The 23,799-nt window shown below is 45.4% G+C and overlaps 1 protein-coding gene across 1 annotated transcript in view; it reads right to left on the reverse strand.

Annotated features, from left to right (window-relative positions):
• Nucleotides 1-15,637, reverse strand: part of LEKR1 (leucine, glutamate and lysine rich 1) — a 185,215-nt gene extending 169,578 nt beyond the window's left edge. Inside the window, exon 1 of the mRNA XM_073359602.1 lies at nucleotides 15,250-15,637. The gene's annotated coding sequence lies outside the window, so the exon portion shown is untranslated. The remainder of the gene's footprint in view (nucleotides 1-15,249) is intronic.
• Nucleotides 15,638-23,799: the final 8,162 nt, after the last annotated feature.

Below are 23,799 nucleotides of genomic sequence, written 5' to 3' on the forward strand. Positions count from 1 at the left end.
CTGCCCCATCCAACCCCACCCTGCTCCCTGTCCCTTGACTGCCCCCCGGGACCTCCCTCTCCTAACCGCCCCCTGCTCCCTGTCCCCTGACTGCCTCCCAGGACCCTCTACTCAATCCCCCCACTCCCATGCATGCCACCGCCACCCCCTTACCATGCTGCTCAGAGTGGCAGGAGCTCACAGCCCCACTGCTCACATGGCAGTGTGGCTGCAGAAGAGGGAGAACAGTGGGAGAGAGGCCGGGGGCTAGCCTCCCAGGCCAAGAGCTCTGGGGCCGGGCAGGTCGGTCCTGCGGGCCTTATGTGGCCCGTGGGCCATAGTTTGCCCACCTCTGCCCTACACATTTGCATGATGAAAGAATGGGAGCTCAGAGGCCTTTCCATCTCAGGAAGGAGACAAATCTGCCTTATATTTTAGCTAAGATACTACAGGGGTGTTAAGTTTTACAGGATGATAGAAAGCATGAGTAGGAGACTGGCAAAAAATGCTCTTTAGTCAGCATTACCGTACAGTGCACTGCGTAATGGGATGTGCCATACCACATCTCACATGGTGCTGACGGGAGACCTTTGAAAAGGAAGAAATCCCTGCCGAGAGAAATTGATGAGATTCGGGAGGAGATCAAGCAGATGTGCCTCACAGCATATTGTTTCCTGCGATTTCCATAGGAAGGAACCTCACAAAAAAGTCTGTGTTTTCCAAAGAAAGCTGCTAGGAACAGGAGCACAGTGCCAAATGCAGCTACCCATGTTTGGCCAGGGAAAGTTGTGTGAACTTGGCACCTGTGCAAAATCTTCAGTGGGTGACTCTGTGCCTAAGTTTTCACCAATGCACAATTGTCCAGCACAAATATGGCTTTGTGTGTACAGTTTTAGGCATCTGTATTTCAAAATTTGGCCCAATACAATGCAATTCATTCTAACCTGATACAGGGCATCACGAAGTGCTGAACACGGTTGAACACACCTCATTGATTCCTCACCACAACTATTTTCTATGGAGCTTCCAGGCTAAGTAGCTTGTTTCCCCCACTCCACCCCCGCATGCTGATGTCATACCCCTGTATGACAGCGCCATAGAAAGGCCGCAAGAGGCCTTGTGCATAACAGGCCACAGGTTGTTTTTAGAGGCCTGCTTTGGAAGGGTAAATCAGTCTCTGAGAACAAAGCATCAGCATGCGGTGCTAGCGGAAGCCTTGGTGCTCTAATGCCTGTGCACAAAAATACATTAGAACCATTAACCAAAAATTGCAGGTATGCAGGCTATAATTTAAGCAGGCTGGAGACAGAACTAATCCATATACATGTAGCTCAACTTCGGAGCTGTTTTGACAACTCTTTGGTAATACCCCATTTCAGTTTTGCCCTATGAGCACTGTTCACCAAAAACTGTGTGTAGATGGGTAAGCAATGCATCATGTGCAATCTGCAGGAGAACAATTATGGTACAAAGTGATTTATCTGAGCCAGCTGTGGATATTTTTGTCTTGCACTGGATTACATTGGTTCTCTGATTATACAGCTGATGGGGGCCTGAACTTGAATTCCCTGTGGATGGGGGACTTGGGTGCTCAAAAGAATGCAGGATTGGCCCTTGGACTCTACAAAGCTCAATTATCTTTGCATTCCACAACTAGAAGGGTTGGCCTTGGGCTCGTTCCTTGCATTTCTGAGCAGTTACTCACATGAGTAGTCCCACTGACTTCAGTGAAACCACTCATGTGAGTAACTGCTTACTGGTGTGAGTGAAGACCCCACAATTTGATCTGTTAGTAGCAGAGACCCGAACTATGACTGGCTTGTTATGGGGCACTGCGTGCACATTGGGTACAAAGGGCATAAAGAGACACTCAGCCCACTCACACAGGAGGCAACCAGAGTTTTGCTAGTAGGATGGGGGCGGGGGGCACAAGTTGTCCCATTAGTACTGTTGAGGGCATTAGCGGGTCTAGAGGGAGCATGTGGATAGAGCAGGGCCATGGCTTTGCTGGCAGGGAAATATGAGCTTCCCCTTTTCTGCAGGTGTAGCATGATCCAGAAACCTCTTGATGCCAACTGGCAAAGGGCATAGGGAATGCACAGGGTTTTACAGGGATCCCCTGGGTTGGATATAAGCATAATAATTCAGTAAAGGGTGGCATATGGGGTCTCTACCGAGAGCTGGTAGCTCACTGGTTGTCAATCATTGCAAAATGTGTGTACAGATAATATTTAAGGAGTTGTGTGTCTATATGAAGAATTATGTTCTGAAGGCAGGTAACCAGCAGGAGACATGCCTCAGACAGGTTCCTTTCAGGTAGGGGATAACAGATGCTTATCTCCCTGTCTGGTCATTGTTGCCTCACACCATGTGCCTGTTTGCATACTAAACCAGATGCTGATTAAGAAATTGCAAAATCTACAAGAAAGGAGTATACAGGGGAAAACAACCATCACTGGTTGTGGGGGGATGGATGTATCCTGTTGATATATAAAGACGATGGACTTATTTTTATATACCTGGGGATAGACAGACAGACACTTGGGTTCTTTCACTGAAGAGGCAAACTGACACTATGAGAGACCAGGACCCCATTATGCCAGGCACGTACAAACACGGTGAGAGAGAGTCCCAGCCCCAAAGAAATTACAGTTTAAATACATAAGACAGATGAAGGGTGGGAGGGGGGTGTCTGGTGAGATAAAGTGACTCAGCCAAGGTTAAACAGCAGGTTAGTGGCAGAGCTAGGAACAACACATAGTACTCCTGACTCCCAGCCCATGAACAGAAGATTACAGCCAAGGACTTTGGGTGAGCATTGCTCTCTAAGAAGGAAAATGTCTAGTTAAGTGTGTCTAGGTTCTAGAATGTGTGTTATGATTTCCCAATACTTCTACTTGTTACTACTTGAATATCTATACTTTGTTAAAATAAACTTTTACTTGTTTTCACTGCAAGCATATCTCAGTGCTGTGTGCTAAGTGGAGCAGTGATTGGTGATAGAACTGGCAAGCTGGGGCGTATGGCTTCTTTGGAAGCAGCAAATCTGTGGCTACTGTAAGCAACTACTGGACCAGGGTCTGGACACTCCAGGGAGATTCTCAGAGGGCTTGGGTGTGCCTATTGCTAACCTGCAAAGAGGCAGGTTGCGTAGGCCCAGGGGGAGGGCTTGTGTTGCCTGTGGCCAGTGGAATTGGGACGCTGACATCTGGCAGGCATAGACACAGCTTCTTCACACAAGGGCAGGTATTTGGGAGGTGCCTCACAACGCTTGGTACCCTTAGGAAGCATCAAGACCCCCTACGTACTGTGTTCACCCTGGGACTCCTGCAGCTAATGACTTTCTGTCATGACTTCTTCCACAACCCTTGGGTGCACAAGGGGTCTTCTTCCTCAGCTCAGGACAGAGCTTAAAGGCAGGATTTAACCCAATGTGCACTAAATAAGCTAACTAGCTCTGTATGCAGTCAGGGAGAGCAGTTTTGGCAACACCTTATGTGGCAACACCTTACATTAATGGTACCCAAATCCTTTCTTACTGTCAGATTTAACAGACAGCTGATTTAAATGAATGCCATTAGGTGATCAGGAACATATGTACTGATGAGGTGCAATTGTGCCAGACACACACAGCCTTTCCACAGGCCCCCCAGTTGCCAGCACAAGAGTTCCAGGTTAAGCAGAAAAAAACAGCAGAGCTAAGAGGATAGTTTTCTTTGGGAAGAGAATCTGCATGCAAAGGAAGGGTGATTTTCACAAGTTCTCACAGCCCTAATCAAGAACAGCTGTTGTCTAGTAAGTGCTGATGCTTATCTCTTTCCGGGAGGTTAATCTTCAATAAAGCTGTTTTTAATAATCAGTTGATATTTAATTAATCAGGAATCTTATTAAATTTAAATTCAATGCACATTTAAATCATTGCCATTTACAAGTGCACACACCCTGTCTGACTAAGCCGGACTTGTCCTCTAGGTACTGATGCTGACCTTGCACATTCCAATGCCAGTGGGAAGATTACCTAAAAATGATGCCGCACACCACCCTCCCATTATGAATGTGGAAAACGTGCTGCTCAATATGAAAGCAAAGCCCCAGGTGTTTGTATGACAGTAGTGTCCGCAGACCCCTACAGAGATCAGGACCGCATTGTGCCAGGCAAGTACAAACCAGTGGGAGAAAGTCTGTGTCCCAGAAAGTCTGTGTCACACTCTAAATAGACAAGACAGACAAAGGGCAGGAGAGGAAACAGAGACCCTGTGAGATGAAGTGACTCAGCCAAGGTCAAACACTAGATCGCTAGCACAGCTAGGAATAGAACTCAGGTCTCCTAACCTCCAGTCTAGTCCTACTCACTGGACCACATCAAATGTGCAATTATGTTGTACCAGCCTATCCACACACCATCTAGCACGTTGTCCCACCACCCAAGATGTTCAGCAATTGCTCTACAAGCTTCCTTCTTGAAAAATTCTACTGCTTTTGCATAGCGAGAATGCATTGGGCTAATGGATCTCAATCTATGCAGCTACCCCCAAGTGGTTCAGATGAGCCAGACACTCCCTCTAGGTTGCATAGCGAGAATGCATTGGGCTAATGGATCTCAATCTATGCAGCTACCCCCAAGTGGTTCAGATGAGCCAGACACTCCCTCTAGGCCATCTTTCCAATATGGGATGAGATGAAAACTATCACATTTTAAAGCGGTCAGGAACATTCAAGGTCCTAAATCAGAACAGTGCGTGTGGAGAAAGAATGCCATACAGCTCTGCAAATCAACTATTAAATGGCATTGTGGAGTTCCAGGTTTACTGTCCCCAGTGATTTCCACATCAGATATTCGGAGTTTACAAGGAAAATTCTCCCCACCCCACATCTGCCAACCTGGGAGCTGAGTAGTCAAGTTGGGGGCTTTCCTTCTTGTACATGACCAGTACTAAAGGTTCTGCTAACAAAAGACACTTGTGCAACCCCATGTGTCTTCAGGAGATTTGCATGGATATATAAGTATTGGAGCCTGTTAAGGTATTTTATTGACACACAAGAAGGAACCGAATCCCGCTCATGTTTAGCTATGTGGGTTCTGCTGTGCTAACAGGAGTAGAAAGCAGTAGGCACTTGGTTTTGTCCCCAGTTCTGAATATGCTCAGGAAGCAAATCTGTCAATTAAGATGCCTTTTTGTTTCCCAGAGCAGAAAGTCTCTGAAAAGTCACCAGTAAATACAGCTGGAGAGATATTTCCAAGTTTACTCATCTGCTAAGAACACCACTCCCTGCCATCTCCTTCTGTGGAAGCACACAGGCCCCTGAGCTCTAGCATGGTTGTGTGAAAAGCCCCTGGTTAAAGTGACAGATCACCACGTTTCAAAGGTAGTTCCACATATTCTGCTATAATGAAATTCACCAGCACGGCCACCGCATACAGAGCTCAGCAAACTGGCTTTGTATAGGGAATGGTGAGGGCGGGTGGGAGAATCCACTCCAATCCACAAGCAGGAACCAGCCCAGCTCCAGGGCCACCACTCTCGCCTGCTATTTTCCTCAGCTGGAAGAATCACCACACAGATCCATAATATGCTGGCACAGTAACGGCAGATGCGAGGACTATACCCTTCACCTCCAACTGCTCCTCTGCACAGGGCTACACACAGCTGCCCAGAACCCCACTCTGATCCTCTTATCCTTGTTCTGCTGCTGCTCAAACCCCCTGCCTGATAGGACCATCCCATCAGTGCTGGGGGCTTTCCCTGGCCCCTGAACTGATGGCTGAATGGCATCCCGATGATACCTTCTTATACAGGCCTTTTGTATTTGATAGACATTTAATTAAGAATATATCTCCAGGGCTAGGCCTAGGGCTAGGAGAATTCAGTGGTGCTTTCTTTCAGACTTTTGCTAAACATTTTTCTTTTTAATCTGAACTATCGTTTTCCAAGGGAAATAATAAAGAACATGTTTTTCTAGCTAAGTGGGAGTCCGTGCTATGCAAACAATAAAGATTCTTGTTTGAAAGTCATTCTTCCCCCTGCTTCCAGGGCTACCAGAGGAATAAAATAGAAAAAACAGATATACAACAGCTCAGAACTCAGGTTGCTGCCAGAGCCAACTGAAACCGCCATGGTTTTGAATTCTGCACTAGCTGGTGAAACCATGCTGAAGGCCCCTCCTGTGCTCTCCCTGCCAAGCCGGCTGATTTGCCTCAGCAGGATTGCTCAACACTGCAGTTCTCAGGGGGGCAGACTGGAGATCCCACAACAGCTTGATCCCCTTTAAATGCAGGCTTATATGTTCAAGCGACTAGTGATTTTAAGTGCCTCCATTTTTGGGTGTCCAAGTTGAGGCACCTTAAAAGGGGTTTACTAAGCATTTACCCTCTGCAAGTCAATGTCTAAAAACCAGGAGCCTTTAAAGTGTCTCAAGCTGAGCACCCAAAATTTCCAGCCACTTTTAGAATATTTAGGCCCCAAATTGGTATTACATTTTTATTTGTAGGGGACCAACTGAAAAAAAGGCCCCTTTGTGTTAAGCACTCTATGAACAGTAGTAGACAGTCCCTGCTAGATTAAATATGAAAATGAATACAATCCATACAGTAGCCTGTGTTAATTTTAGATTAGTTTCAGGTTTTTATGCTGTCTGTTTCTGACATGTCAATGATTTCTGTAGTGAGAACACACAACAGTAGCACCCAACGTCTCCTGGGGAAGAAGCCAGAGGTTTTGGCAGCTGGGGATTTAGAAACGGGGGGGTGAGATTTGGGTACCTGGGGAGGCAGTTTGAAATAAGCACATTAGTGGGATGTTTCTGCTCAAAGGATCATCACTGAAATAGTTAATACTGACATTAAAACTGTCATCTTTAGGTTTCAGAGTTAATCCACTGAGATGAATGTGGCAAATTCAAATAACCGAGCTATTGTTTCAAGCTGTCTGCAGACTTAGGAAGACGACACTGCATCAGTTACATTCGGTTTTCATTATCAAGGTTCTTTGTCGCCATATGGGTAGAAAATTTGCTTTTCTAAAATGAAAGCGCAGTTTTGGGAGCCCAATTCTGCAACCAGGTGTGGATTTCATGAGACCTGACCATGATTTTGAATGGGTATAATTTGGCAAAATGAGCCCTCCCAACCTCCCTTCTACCTAAATTAACAATGGATACACCAAACGCTTCAAAGAAACTTGCTCTCCAATATACAGTGGAACTGTGGTTTAAATTTAATTTCAGGCTTTATAGCTGATATTTAAACTTCTTCACAGGCTGTTTTCTTTCCTTCCTTTTGGAAATGAGCAGGTTTTCCTAAGAAGAGAGCCCCAAGACTTTATACTGGAGAGCTGGGCACACACTTTGCCAAGCAACTCTTGGAGGGGCTGAGCATCCTGGCTCCTGTTTAGGACCCTCAGCACTTCCCACAATCAAGCTGCTGGTGCCTGATCTTCCACTATTAAAGTCCATGGGGAAGAAAGTCTCTTCTGAAACTCTGTTTTATTTGTGGTGAGACCACTAATATTTTATTTGATAGGAATAAATTGTAACCAGTCCATGGGCAAGTACTGAGCTGCTTGTCCCCTACAATTAGTTCCAGCACACCATAGCAAGCTTCCTAAGAGCCCACCCACATACATCTGCGTATGGATTCAATTTCCCTTTGCAAAATGTCCATAAGAGGTGCCCTTAATCCCCATTTAAATATCCATAGCCACATCCTGTCTTTTCCCACTTAAAGTCACTTGAGTTGCCTGTCTGAACACTTTAAAGGTGAGTACAGATCAGCTTGCTTTGGAGAAACGGGCTGTAAATTATATGTATAGATCACTGAACTGTAGGAGAGTACTCATCTGGATCAGGAATAACTCACAAGATTTTTAGAGAGAAATGTCATGACTCACTCATTAGTTGGAATCCTTGGAGTTATTACTGGCAGAAGAAATGTAATGCTAATGGATGTAATTTACGCTGATGCTCAACGCATCCGGCACATTCCATGTGTAGAGATAAGAGGCTAGCTTCACCCTTGATGCTAACTATGGCCACACCACTGAAGTCATAACCCACTGTGTTGGGGTGTATTTGGCCCAAGATGTGAAGTCATAGCATAGGGTGCTGCAAATGGATTCAGATGTACTACTTAGCTAAAAGGTAGAGAAATCTCTCCATAGTTTGCCCTTCATCCAACAACCCCTGGAGAGAGGCTATGGGGGAGGTACAGCGTATGTGAGATTAGATTCCCTTCCCTAGGGTGGAGCACGGGGAGGAAGAAGCATACAAAAGGGTCTTCCCAGGAGGGCAAAGCGAGCAACAGCGGAGACATCCCTTCAGTATGGGGAGCCTGCTGTCCTTGCTGTTATAGGAGGGGAGGGGGAAGAGGATTAGGAGAAGGAGCAATTTGTTAGTGAATGGTGTGTTCTTCAAAAACTTTCTACATCATCTTTGTTATATTAAAATCATGGGATTTTTTAGGGCTAATTATTTTTAAATGCTTCCAATTTTGCACTTCTAAGCAATTGCAGGTGCAATTGCAGTGAGCCCAAATTACAACCTAGATAACTCTTTGCACCTAAACGTGCATTAGATATCTTACCCCTACTTCAGTATCTAGTCAGTTGTTTCATTTAACCCGTCTTTAAAAAGAAACAGAAAAAACAATCAATAAAATGTGTATATAAGGAATCACATTTTCTTGCAGCTCAGTTACTGAGGCCAGCTGGTAATACCTGAATGCCAGAAAATGAAAGTGACCAAACAAAAGTGAAATTGATTCACTATCCAAACTGAGGGTGTAACAGTGTAAACCATGAGAGGAATAGTGAATTTGATTTAAATTGGTTTATTAATAATCCATGTAGTGATACTAGCACAAATTGAAACAAAAGAAAAGTATATGAATGTTGGCATGATTGTGTCCCACTAAATCACAACTCTTTTGTAATAAACCAAGGCCTGAGAATCTTGGTAGTTAACTTTAAGGCAAAATTTTCCACTCAGATCTGCACAGTGGATCTGGACTCTACTATTCAGCTCTTCCTATATCTATATAGATATTTATTTTACACACACACACACACACACACACACACACACACACACACACACACACAGAGAACTACAGATCATAATCAAAATGTGCCTGGGGATCTGAAAGGAGAATGGTCTGTAGCTTACTTGTAATAATATTAAGTGCTACGTTGTCATGGCGATGTTATAAACACAAGTCCCTAAACACAGACCTCTGGCTCACATTGCAAAGTTAACCAAAAAAAAAAAAAAGAGAGGGGGGGGGAATATTTCTAATGTTAACACCAGTAAATTCATGCTTTTAAATGCTCCCAGCACGGAAGAGTTACTAGAATGTGAGCAACTTTTTGAATATATTAATTTCACTGGGTAATTTTGACATATAAGTAACAAAGTATGAGTGACAAAGCACAGCTTTTTAATTGGCCATAACAGTTCAACAGTTTAGATCAAAGATCAGAAAGCATGGGTGTATAGGTACAAAGACTCACCTGGGTACACGCCAGTAATAAATCCGTAAAACATTAATCTATCAACCAGCATTATCCTATGAGAATTTAACTACAATTTTTCAAAAAGTGAAACACTGATATTAAAGCTCCCACATTTGGTTTATTGAACACAGACTAGCCAAGTTCTGCCTCACTTGCAAACTCCATTAGCATCCTTGAGAACTGCAGGGGTATATCAGAGGACAAGAACAAACAGCTGCTAGGTTACGTTCACCACCATCATGAACTTACACAACCCTCATGGCCATAGCGTCTGAGCACATGGTTTAACTTACCCAGTCCCAATACTTTCTGGTCATAGTGAAAGAAGAGGACCCTTGAACAAGAGCTCCCTTTGCTGGCTGTTGGTGCAGTAAGCTGTCCACTTTCTGCCACATAGTGAGGCATGGCGGTTTGGCCAATTCCCCAGCTTTGGAAACTCCGCCAGAAAGCGCAGAGGCTGCTGAGGAGCAGCGTAGGGTCAGCAAGCGTCTGCCTGCTCTTTTAACAGGGAATCCCCTTTTCCCCCATGGGAGCACTTTTTAAGAGGGCTGAAAAAGAAAGAACCTTTTCCTGATTGGTGACCTTGATTGGGGTTGAGACATAGCATGGAAAAAGCAAGCTAGGCTGCTTGCCAGCTATGTGAAATGAATGGATGGTAGCAGTGTAAGGACTGAGCTCCTATGAAATCCTCACAGGCAGAAGACTGTACAAGTCCCTGCAGAGAAGTTGTCAGGGGTGAAACTAACTTGGTGCCAGCTGGGAGAAATTGTTAAGACTTATCTTGACCTAATTCCACAATTGTCATGTCCTGATGGTTGAGATGTTGTTTGAAGCTTGATACCAGAATGCAAGACTGGAATTTGACTTTTCACCTAATGTTCACCCAGAGACACAGTGTTCTTTTAGCCCTGAGAACTCGTAGGCTTTGTTTGTTTTGGAACTCTTGACCAAACCCTAGTGACACTGTACTCTGGAATAGTCACAGTCTCATGTCACACATTTGTTCCTGAAGGCAAGGCTTGCTCACTATGCTAAACAGACACATCCCCAATGCCAGAGATGGAAGTGCGCAGACCAGCAATCTTACAGCTTTGCTTTACCAATGTGCTAAGGAATGTGAACTGTTCACACATGGCAAGAGCTGCACAGGAAATCTAAACAACGCAGCAGCAAGAATATCCAGGTGACCTGTGACTATAAGCTGAAACATCTGGTTGCCAAATCCCCAGATCCAGCCATAAGACACACAGTCATCTGGCCATGGATCTTCAAAGCACACTGAAGGATACTGAGCATAATAAAGTGTCCCAGTCAAAACCACAGTTTCCTCTGTGACAGATAAGTAATGCAAATTGGTGGGGACACTTCACCTGTCATGGAAAGGACAGACTGGTAGGGAAAAGATCTTTCCAGTGGTTGTGTTCCCTTTCAGAATCCCTGAGCAGAATGATTGACGGGATTAAACTTGGCTCCTGAGGACATGTATACTATAAAAAGCATTACAATGATTCATGACATGCTAGATCAGTGTTACAGTTTCAGGAGAAGTGAAGTGAGCTTTACCCTGCCTCTTTCTAGTGCTTCAGAACACCTAGCTTACTGCTTGTCCTCAAGATGTTTGCACAAGAGGTGGAAGGATGAAGGCTATACACAGAAGTCTCAGATTTCCTTTCATCTGCTAATCAAGATTTATTCAGGAAGGCAATGCCAAGCCTGTGACTAAGAACTGAAGCAGAAGTAAAAGTAGATGCAGGGGAAGTATATGTTTGCACCATGAGGAGTCAAGCTGACTTCTTCTTGTAGTAACAGCACACATCTTCAGCAAGGACTGTTCACAGTCCAGACCTGGCCTCCCGCTCCCTCTCCAAATCCACCTTCAGGATAGAGTTTAACAAGCCATACATGCAACCCAGTGAGTCAATTGTAGTCACTGACCATCTCCCAGCAGGACCAATACCTGTGAGCAGGGGAATATATAGAAGAACACTGACACCCTGTCATACTGGAATTCTTAGTCCTAGAGCCGAATTCTGACCTCCACTGTTGTTCATGACCCAGTTAAATATCTGATTGTATGTGGCACAGACAGTGTTAATAATAAATACATTTGCTCATCTGTGTCCAAATTCACATCAATGCATGTATTAGAGTGTCTCAATTCAGATGGCTCAGAATATGGCAAGAGCCAAAGGAATGAGTGTGTTTATAGCCTTGGTGAGCATGAAATAAAAGGCAGCGTGTTTGCTGCTATGCAGTGTGTGGTGTTCTCAGCCAGCTCCTGTGACACCTCTCTATGGACGGCGTTGCCATTGTGAAGGACGAACATTTGTCAAGGCTGTTATAAGAATCAGACATTCATGAATTATCTTCATTTCCCACCCCCTTTCGTGTCCATGGTTTCACACATTGAGACTGGGCCCCACAGCGAGTGTGCTTTGCTAGACTGAACATGAACCATGAAAAGCACTCTGTCAAATGCAGTGTTAAAAGAAATCAGAAGTGAGCATAGGTCCACAGTCACAAATCTAACAGTACACTCTGCCCTTAGATTCACAGCCCTTACTACTTTGCAACTTTGAATAGTAATTTCAGTTGCTGCAAAACAGATCCTTTTTGTGGTCACAGGAGGTGCCGTGATAATCACCAGGAAGACCGAAGTCCCCTGTTTATCCATAAACATCTATGTGTGATGGAATTGGAGCTCCTCTGTAATAATTTATGAATGTTGTATGTTGACTTGGTTATTGGGATGTCTGCTGTATGAATTTATTTTTAGTTTAATGGGGGGCACAAACAAGAAGAAAGGGAAGAAGAATGGTTCAGGAAAAGTCACTTTTCAGCAAACACTGAAGGGGTGTTAAGAGGACTGGTTTTGACAGCAGGGCCAAGGCCTGGGAGCCGGAAGATCAAAAGAACTGTAGCAGTTTAAAAAGGGACTCCCTCTCAAGAGGAAGGGGGCTGCTCAGGGAATTGTTTTTTGGGGTGAGAGGGAAGCCAGATTATATCAAAGACACCCTTTGGGTGTCTGGAGAAGGTAGGCCTGCATAGGTTACCATCGGGGCATAACAACACTTTAGGTAAGATAGGCATGCTTGTAGATGGTTGGTTGTTTTAAAATCCTCTCTCTCTAAATGCTTTGGTCCTCCTGTTCAAATAAATGATGCTTTGGTTTAAGAAGGCTGTCTGATCACCATATATCACTGGTCACAGACTCCCAAAGGGAAGAACTATGGGTGCGTGAATACAGCTGGGTAAGAAAGGCACCATATATCACTGGTCACAGACTCCCAAAGGGAAGAACTATGGGTGCGTGAATACAGCTGGGTAAGAAAGGTAGATGTACAGTGTGCTGTAGCTCAGAAGTCTAAAAGTGGGAGAATTGTGGAATTCGACCCAAGCAGAGGAAAAGGCACAAGGCCTGTTACCTGAGCAGCATGCTCAGAGAGACCACAAAGGGGACAGAGGTGCAGCTAGTCCTGCAACTGTGACACTGTGCTCCAGAGACAACAAAAGCGTAAGCTTTCCCACACCACTTCAGCAACGTTCCTCAGACCTGACCTGGAAGAACTCTCTCTAAGGGTCAAAGAGTAGTTTATCGGTCAAGCCCACCCAATTCTTGACCTCTCCACTGAGACTGCCAACAGAAGTGTCACTTGTGGTGACAGATTCATGATGTCAAGAATTGGGACCATGGCCAACAAGATGTGTAACACAGATTGTAGCTCCGCTGGAGTCAATGGCACAATTCCCACTGGCCCAGGTCAGCTGACTCAGGCTCATGGGGCTCCGGCTGCAGGGCTATACAATTGCAGTGTAGATGTCCAGGCATGCTTGAGCTGGAGCCCAGGCTCTGGGACCCCTAAGGGGTAAATACAGCTTCAAGCCTAATCCCCCTTCTATCAACACACAAATTGCACTAACCCAGTGCTTGGACCCAGCCTGGACCCCACAGAGTCTGAGTCAAAGCAGGATTCAGAGTTCAATCCCTATTGCTTTGCAGTGTGGACACAGCCCCACTGGACTCGTGCTCTGGGAGTCCACCAGAAGTATTCCACAATCTCACAAGCTGACTTTCTTTGTCCTCTGGACAGTCATGTTTGGTGGACAATCAAGTTTTCCCACATTGCACCATGAACTAAAGAACAGAGCAGCAGGACCGGCTCTAGGCACCAGCAAAGCAAGCATGTGCTGGGGTGGCACATTTCCAGGGGTGGCATTCCAGCCATCCTTCTCCCCCAGAAAAGCCCACCGCGGGGGTCGCTCTGTCGAGATCAGGAGAGAGATTTTGACCAGCTAAGGCCGCCTTGGGTCCAGATTCACTGTCAAGTGGCAAAGTCACAGTCAAGGTAGAGGAGACGGCGCTTAGCTGGCGGTGAGCCAAGCCACAGGGCGCCCCTCTTTGTAGGAAGAGGGTGAGCAATCAAGGCTCGGTGTGGAGGGGGTCGCGTGGGGGAATGCACATGTGTGGGGGTGACGGAGTGAGGCTGGGGGAGGGGGGAAACACCGCAGCTGAGAGGAGAGGGGAGTGGCTGTGCAAGGGGTGAAGCAGGAGGGCGGAGGAAAGCTACAAGGGCGCGCAGCACTAGTGGGGGAGGGGACAGCTCTCGGCAGGGAGCCTGTGATGGGCAGGGATTGCTTTCTGCCCCCGCCGCCTTCCTGAGCAATGGCGAGGCTTCCCTGTGGTCTCTCTCTGCATGGGGAGCGCATGTGCAGCAGGCGAGCAGGGTGGGAGAGAGAAGGGAGACGACAGCCAAGTTACTCCTGGGATCGTTCCCCGGGCTGGGGGCTGCAGTGTCACCCGTGGCTGGTGGGGGGAGCCCTGCACGCTCATGCCTCTGAAGGATCAGAGCGGGGTGGGACTGCAAGGGAAAAGAAGGTGGTGCAAATCTATCATGGTGGGTGGGGCCAGCAGTGCCGCTAGTTAACGTGGGGGAACTCGGGGCGAGCTGGCTAGTTGGCGCCCTCAGGCATGCAGGTGGGGGCTGTAGCTGCAGGCGGCGAGAGGGACCTGCTGGCTAATGCCACAGCTCAGGGGGACGTGCAGAGGGTGTGGCTGCCGCTGGAAGCTGGGGTGAATTCCAATACTGTTAATTCCTTTGGCAGGACCCCGATTCAGGTACAGGCAGGTACATGTGTAAAAGCCAAAAAAAGGGGCGGGGGGGGGCAGCCAAAATTTTTTTTGCTTGGGGTGGCAAAAAACCTAGAGCCGGCCCGGCAGAGCAGCCACATTTTGGGAAGGCACTAGGAAGTCTGGGATATGGGCGGTTGGACTCAGCCCACATAATGCATTGTAGACATTGGAGGTCCAGGATGGGACCCAGGATTCAATAATTCCTAACCTAGGGTTACAAATGAGTGTAGATGCTCAAGCCCTAGGCTAGCGAACCCGGGATCTGCTAACTCATTTTCTACAAACCCTGGGCTTACATTGCAGTGTAGACTGGTCCAAATTAATGTGAGCTGGGTTTGATCTCCCAGCCTACCACTGAGACACTCAATACTCAGAAATCATTGGATTTTACTTGCCTGTATTGCTCTTTTTAAAATGCTGCTGAGAGAGATATTCACACTAATTCTGTAACTGCGTAAGCAATGAAAGCTATTGAAAGAGAGGATCATGTTACCCAAGTATACATTGTGCTTGAAGAGTGCATAAATATAAGCCTATATATTTCAACATATTTTAATATCAGGGTTTTATAGTTGACATTTTCCAGAGACATCTGAAACAGGATACAGTTAAATTAATAAAAGACCTACTTACTTTTCCCTCCATCCTCGTTGGCAAGTGAGCTCCGATCCGGAGGTTCCTTACCCAACAATACTCTTCTTATGGCTGAAATAGCACTGTTTACACTGTTGTCACAGTGTTAGAGGATTCTGTCATCACAAATCTGCTTCAAGCCTGCAACAGAGGAAATGCACTTTCCTGAAGATGGGAAAGATTTTCTTCTGTCAGTTGCAATAAAGTGCTAACAGGAGTATAAATAACTGATTATTTTTGTACATTTGACAGTCTGTTTTTCCCTTCTCGTTTGGCCTCCTGCATATTGTCTTGAGCAGGAAGAAGTGCCTTCTGAAGCTGGTTTTCACATTGTTTACTGCTGTGGATTAGTGAGGCTAAACAACTGGTCACTAGTAACATGCAAAGACCCAGATTCTGATCTGATTTCTTCTGGACTTACACCTGTGAAACAGCATTCACTTAACTAGACTTAGTCCTCAGTTCACGTGGCAGGGGCATGCTCCACTCCTGCCTCTTTCCAGACAAATAAATCATTCCGAGATCTTCAGGTGACACATGCAGTGACTTATTTACAAAGTGCATTCCTATCAACTTTACAGCTTGTGCAGGAGCTTTACCTGTTTCCTTGGCCTTGAAGGCTCCTGAGCCCAGCAGGGGAGAGTTCGCCTGTGTTCTTAACCCTACAGCTCTTCCACTTTCTCGCTCCCCCAGTCTCTTCCAATCTGCCCTGGAGGAAAATTCCTCCCCGACCCCAAATATGGCGATCAGCTGAACCCTGAGCATGTGGGCAAGATTCACCAGCCAGATACCCAAGAAAGAATTTTCTGTAGTCACTCAGATCCCACCCCATGTAACATCCCATCACAGGCCATTGGGCCTATTTACCATGAATAGTTAAAGATCAATTAAATTGCCAAAATCATGTTATCCCATCATACCATCTCCTCCGTAAACTTATCTCGTTTAATCTTGAAGCCAGATAGGTCTTTTGCCCCAACTGCTTCCCTTGGAAGGCTGTTCCAGAACGTCACTCCTCTGATGGTTAGAAACCTTCATCTAATTTCAAGTCTAAACTTCCTGATGGCCAGTTTATATCCATTTGTTCTTGTGTCCACATTGGTACGGAGCTTAAATAATTCCTCTTCCTCTCTGGTATTTGCTTTCTATAAATATATCAGAAGGATAATCATTTCTCCCCTCAACCTTCTTTTGGTTAGGCTAAACAAGCCAAGCTCCTTGAGTCTCCCTTCATAAGACAGGTTTTCCATTCCTCGGATCATCCTAGTAGCTCTTCTCTGTACCTGTTCCAGTTTGAATTCATCCTTCTTAAACTTGGGAAACCAGAACTGCACACAGTATTCCAGGTAAGGTCTCACCAGTGCCTTGTATAATGGTACTAACACCTCCTTATCTCTACTGGAAATACCTCGCCTGATGTATCCCAAGACCGCATTAGCTTTTTTCACGGCCATATCACATTGGCAGCTCATAGACATCCTCTGGTCAACCAATACTCCAAGGTCCTTCTCCTCCTCCGTTACTTCTAATTGATGCTTCCCCAGCTTATAACTAAGCTTCTTGTTATTAATCCCTAAATGCATGACCTTACACTTCTCACTATTAAATTTCATCCTATTACTATTACTCCAGTTTACAAGGTCATCCAGATCCTCCTGTATGATATCCCAGTCCTTCTCTAAATGGGCAATACCTCCCAGCTTTGTATCGTCGGCACACTTTATTAGCACACTCCCACTTTTTGTGCCAACGTCAGTAATAAAAAGATTGAATAAGATTGGTCCCAAAACCGATCCCTGAGAAACTCCACTGGTAACCTCCCTCCAGCCTGACAGTTCACCTTTCAGTATGACCTGCTGTAGTCTCCCCTTTAACCAATTCCTTATCCTTGTTCTCAGCTACGTCTACCCACCGTCACCTTGTTCTCTTCATGGGCAATAAAATGGACACCACACAAAGTCAAAATACTTATGCTGAATCACAGCATTAGCCCAAGCATTTCATCTCAGTCTTGTTCAGTAACTTCTTTCAGGGGTGCATTTCTGTTTCCCTTGAATTATGTATCTCCACCATTTTATACTGCTTTTCTGATTGCTGGCAGGCACTGGAAGAGCTACCCAGGGCAAACTTGTCAGGAAGTCACTCACTGTGTCTGTCTATGCTCTCGCTTACCCCATGAATGCCTCCAGCACTCGCTGCACTGAATTTAGAAATGGCACACAAGATAACAGTGGCCGTTCTATTTTACACCCAGGCTGCAATAGCCCGCAGCTTGGCTCTCTATGCATGAACCCTCCCGCCATCCCCATGTCCCTTCAAACTAATCACTTCCTCACATGCCTCTGGCTCTAGGGGCTGTTAAGGATTGTGGTACAGAGCCATTCTATTACCCCAGAGCCACCCAGGGACCTCCTGGCTCCAGGAATATTCCCCAGTGGGAAATTCTGGCCACTTTTGTCCCCTGTACATCACAGGAACAATGTAAAGAGACCAGAACCAGGGCAATGGCCCCTGTCCAGAGAGCTTACAATGTTACTAGACCCACCCCTGTGTTAGGAGGATGATTCAGATTGTGGTGGGGACATGGTTGGAATTATCTGGCTACTTTTACTCTGCATTTCAGATGTCTGGGGTTTAAGTGTAACCTTCACTTGGAATATCTTCGTTTTCTTCCATTCAATTTCCAAGCCTAAAACACTCTTCTGAAGTGTTTTTCCCTTTCAAGTCAGTGATATGTCTTTAGCCTTCGTGCCAGCATAACTAATTTCATGACATGAACATGGTGCTAATTCTGTGATGTTTATAGACATTCTCTAATGACTAAAGCAGAGACAACCAAGTTAATTTCCACTTCTGGCCTAAATCAGGATTTGGATTTAAATTCCCAGAGGAGAAAGGCAAAAGCATTCACCCAGTGAATCCTCCGAAGCATACAGTGTGTGTGAATAAACTGCAAGTTAATCAAGCCCTTGTGGGGCCAGGGCCCTGCCAGTGTACATACTACATTTTACAGTCTGGCCTAAAGTTTCCCACAAGTCTGGAAATAACTATTTAAGTCTAGCCAAGCCTGACAGCCCCACCCAATTTAGAAACTCCCTCTTGACAAATACATGCTTATTACTGCTCTCTTCCATGGATCATCTCTGCTATAAATTAACTGCATTTTCTGATCATTCTAACGCCTTCCTCCCAAGCATATGCCGTCACCTACAGGTTAAACACATGCATCTTTAAGCTCTTTATCATCACAGATGATACTTTTTAATCTCGTTTTACCCTTGACTTTTGACACATCCTGTGCACCATTTCTTCTCCTACTGGGATGCAAGAATTAATGTTATTATTCATTTGTACTGTGGTAGGACCAAGAAGCCCTACACAGGATCAGCACCCCATCGTGCAAGGTGCTGTACATGTACAGAATAGGACATAGACCCTGCCTTGAAGAGCCTACACTCTAATTTAATACAAGGCACAAGTTAAGTTAACACATAATAAGAGGGAAGTGGGGAGGGTGGGGAAAGTAAAAGCAACACATTGAGACAGGCCAGCTGTGACCACAACTTGTGGGTTTCAGATCATTTTTTAAATATAAATAGAGATCAGCTATTCCTGCTGGCCCTCTAAGTAGCCACTGGACCTGATCCCAAACCCAATGAAGTAAGTGGAAAGACTCCCACTGACTTCAGTGAGCTTTGGATCAAGTCCATTATCTTCTGATTATTCTTATAGCTATTATGTTAGAAGCGGGTCCCGAGGAAGGGTTTGAAGAGGGGCAGGATTGCGTGAGGAGGTGGCCCTTGTGCAAGCGGTTGTGTGGAAGAAAGGTGAAGATGCTTGTGTGAAGCAATTAATCAACATAATTAGCATCTATTGGTGTCTCCTATTCCTTCTGCCAAATTCTGCTCTCAGTTACGCACAGGCAAACGTTTTGAACTCCTTCATGGCTCTATTGCATGGCTGTGACTGAGGACAGAACTTGGTCTCTTATGCAAACTAAACTGCATTGCTTTAAGAATGTGACTAGACCAACCTTTGTAGACAACTCCCAGGGTATGTCTTCACTGCAGAGTTAACTTGGGTGATCGGCAGGGTATCAGCAGCCAAACTGCAAATGCCTACCCAAGTTAGTATCCTCATTGGTGCTGTGCTCACCCGTGTGTGTCGCTAGGACTTCTGGGGGCATATCCCTTGGTTCTTTGTCCTGCAGTAAAATGAGCCACTCTATAGTTCTTCCCTGCTGAATTGTGGGAGAAATTGTCTGTGTTCCCTCAATTCTCTCCCGAAGGACATTCGAGGACTATCATTACTCGAGTAATTTAGCTAACGTTCCTCACTGCAAAGTCTGAGGTAATATACAAACAAACATAGCATTGGGGCTCTAGATAATACCACCAGCCAGGCCAGCTAGCCTGGGTTTAAAGCCCCACCACAGTTGGGTCAGAGGGTTTGGTATGCGGATAGGAGTGACATTAGACGCAACACCCAGACAAGAGCCCAAGTTAACTCTGCAGTGAGGACCTACTGCTAGGGGTCCATGAGTTTTTAACTGCAACTATGGGCTCAATTCTCTTCTCATTCCACTGATCTCAGTGACATTACTTCAGCCTTACACCAGAGTGAGAGGAGAATCAGGCCCTATGCACTCAGTGTGATCATGTAACTTGATCACCATCTGGTAAGGAGTTGCTAATTTGATAAGTCTTTGAAAGATACTCTGTACTTTCTAAACACGTTGGTATGGAAACAACATAAATATTGTCAATACCCTGCAGTGCAAGCAAGGACTTTTTATCGTCAGCACTTGCAGCTATTTTTATGAACTAAAAAGGAAATTCTAAAATATAGGAAAACCTCAATCATCTGAAATCACAGGGGGCAGTCCGTGCACTTGGCTAGTTGGGAGAGAAATGTGGGAGTTGCCAATGTATATAAGACTCACTGGGGACCAGGCCTCATTTGGGATGACAAGGAGTTTTGCATAGCTCAGGTGTGGGTGGAGTGTCTAGCAGAGCAAGACAGCTGCTTGTATGCAAAGGTTTCTGCTGGTAGCTTTCAAGCTCAGTGGCGTTGGAACAATTTGTACAGTGGGGGTGCTGAAAGCCATTGAACCAAACTGTAAACCCTGTCTCTGATGGAAACTACTTCAAGCCGGGGGTGCTGCTGCACTCCCAGCATCCCTAGTTCCAGCACCCTGTTCAAGCTGATGTATGGAGGAAATATTCACTAGAATGCCTTCAATCCAACAGAAGAGAGCTTTCATATCATACCGTGTGTGCTAACCCTGTATGACACCTACCATATTACAGGTCACGCAAGCTGCTCCCCCTAGTTTAACATGGGAGGGGACTGCAGTCAGGGCAGTCTCAGTGGAAGTTCCTCAAGTCTGGAATTCATTTCCCCTCTCAGCCTGGCAGATCCCAAGGCTGCTGTTAGTGTTCAGGGTAGCTGTAAGAGACACCTCTTTTCCCAGGCACATGAAGAGGAGAGAGTGGACGCTCACAAAGGGGCATTGGGGGGGTCTAGAAAGAGATTAATAGTCTCTATGTGGCCTTCATCAATATAGGATCTGAGCACCTCACACCATTAATGGATTTTATCATCACACCTGTGGGGTATTTTGAGAACCACTGGATTAAGTGACTTGCCCAAGTGCACACAGGAAACCAATGGCTAATATGGGAACTGATCTTAGGTCTCCTGAGTGCCAGCCCAATGCCCTTATACCTAGACCAGCTGAGTATTGAGTGTTGTCATGGGTGGATTGACAGATCAACTGGAGAACAGGGAGCATGGGAAGGGGGTATTAAACTACGTACAATTAAAAAGAGAGAGAGCGAGACAGATAGATAAAGGGAAAGTGCATTTTTAAAACAAATAAATGAGGAACAGTTTGGCAGTATCACTGACTAACTAATCTCAACAAGCATGTGCCAACATATGATCAGAAATATCTGTTTTCCTACACACAAACCACACAGAACCCCTGCCACACCAAACAAAAGCTTGATTTTGTAGAAGTTCCCTGGGGGCAGAAGAGGACCAGTTAATGTCGGATTCTTTAACGGACCAAAGATTTTTCATGACATTTGGAAAAGAGACCCTCTGATTTTCTCGTGCGAGGCTTTGTACCTACAAAGTGTGCACTTCATGACAGAGACATGTTATGACATGCTGGTGTGCATTCCAGACCAGAGAGGGGCAGCATCACCCCTGCCCTGAAAATCTGGTGCCCCACAATGCTTTGCTATAGCTCTCACCTGGCTTGCTCACAAACAGCCAAACAGCATGGAGGTAACACCATGAGCGTCCGTGTATAGCTGCAGCTTGCCAGACACACATCAGTTACACTCTGGCTTCCACCAGCCTTGGTTACCACTTGCATGGTGATCCCAACACACTTTCAGTCCCAGATTTTCCCCCCAAAAAGTGTATTCTGCACTGCCCCAGACAAGGGTCTGGTGGTGAAAGAGGTTCCATGCAGTTGTTTGCTAAAATGCAGATCAACCTGCTCCTATCCCCCTTCCTTGCCAAAGAATGGCCACTTGTCAGGTGACCTCCCATCAACTTCGATGACATCTGGCTATAGGCATCAGCTTGCCCTTTGTCTTTGAGAAACAGACTTAACCACTCCCCAGATTTGTCTGATAACCACACTTCAGACATGAGTCCAGCTCATATTCATAACTTTACATATAATATTGCTATGTACATCGCCCCATGATATTATCGACCAGCAAGTTGTTAATTTTCAAATGATACCTTACAAGGCATATTTTGTACAAAGATTAGTACAATGGTGTGTAGGGTGTGTGAATACAGGAGTGCATCTGGTCACACATTTCTCCATTCTCATGTTCTGTAGCAATCCTGTTTGATGGGGAACTACTGAAAAATAAGTAAAATTCAGTCATCTGTACTTCTGCAATAAGACAAATGGATTCAGACTGCTGGGTTCCACCAAAAGACTCTGGGCTCGATTCTCTTCTCACTAAAAAAAACAGTTTTACACCCATGTACCTACACTGACTTTCACCAAGTTTCTCCTCTGACTTAAGTTGGTGTAAATTGGGAGTGACTGCACTGCAGTCCGTGGAGTTACATGGGGTGTTTCTCTTCTCTCTGACCCAATGTATCAGGTCCTCTGAACTTAGAGGAAGCTGTATGTGAAAGTTCAGCATTTCCTCTGATGGCATTACGAAGTGCTAATGCACTGTTAGCATGGGGGGAAAATGAAGAAAATAATCATTACAAACAGAGCTTTTCAAATCACTCAATCTGGTTCCTATACTTGGGAAACACAGAACCATAATTTAGGCGATATTAATGATGTCATAACATTTAATGAACAGTTAAGAAATACCGCAAATGTGTGTTAGGTACTGGAAGTATTTGCACATACTTGTCTGTTAGTAGGATGCTGGAAATAGTGGTTATACAATCCATTTTCAGGGGATTATTGATAGAGGCCTCCAGAGCCTTTCACCTCCATGTCACTACTTCAAATCCAAACCTGACCAATAGCAATAGGAAGCTGTTAACATCCAATGCTGTTTGCTGTCCCAAATGAAGTGAGCGTAGAGAGTCTCAGTCCAGTGCCCATTGAACGAGTGTCCATATCACAAATAGAAAAGGAGGACTTGTGGCACCTTAGAGACTAACCAATTTATTTGAGCATGAGCTTTCGTGAGCTACAGCTCACTTCATCAGATGTTTACCGTGGAAACTGCAGCAGACTTTATATACACACAGAAAGTCTGCTGCAGTTTCCACGGTAAACATCTGATGAAGTGAGCTGTAGCTCACGAAAGCTCATGCTCAAATAAATTGGTTAGTCTCTAAGGTGCCACAAGTCCTCCTTTTCTTTTTGCGAATACAGACTAACACGGCTGTTCCTCTGAAACCTGTCATATCACAAATATTGCTCTCAATGGTATTGGTGTCAATCACAAAAGGGAGACCAAGGATGACTGGGTTCAGCGACTGAGCTACCTTCCCACCTCCTTGCTCTCTACGTAGCGTCAGAGTACACTTACATTTAGCTTGCTGTAGCAAATTCTCCAGCTTGCACATTCTCCTCCTTGGACGTACAATTCTGCAGTTGAAAAGTGCTTTTTTTTTTTTTTTAAATAAACCAAAAGATTGATGGGAAAATCTTCCTGCCAGAATGATCTACTGGAATATGGAAGTCTCCCAAGGAAACTAGTGGTACCCCATCACTTGGGACATTTGAAGGCAGGACTTGGATTGGGGCAGATGACATGCAAGCATCTCTTCCATGCTGCCTTCTTGTTCTCCAGAATGTAAGCTTTCACTCGGAGGGGCGGGGCGGGGGACGGGGGGAAGAGGGAGATGTATGTAGGGGTATGTCTTTGTACAGAGTAAGCCTGGGTCCTAACCCTGGTGTTGTCCCTAACACAACCTGCCATTATTCACAAAAACCTCTGGCCCAGATTTGGTGGTGCTTTAAACCTGGGTTAGCTGGACTGGATTTAAGCTTGAGCCTAGTTTCCACTTTAACCTACCCACTTTCCAGTAAAGACACAGACT

Source organism: Lepidochelys kempii, chromosome 9 (assembly GCF_965140285.1).
Source record: "Lepidochelys kempii isolate rLepKem1 chromosome 9, rLepKem1.hap1, whole genome shotgun sequence".
NCBI classification, from domain to species: Eukaryota; Metazoa; Chordata; order Testudines; family Cheloniidae; genus Lepidochelys; species Lepidochelys kempii.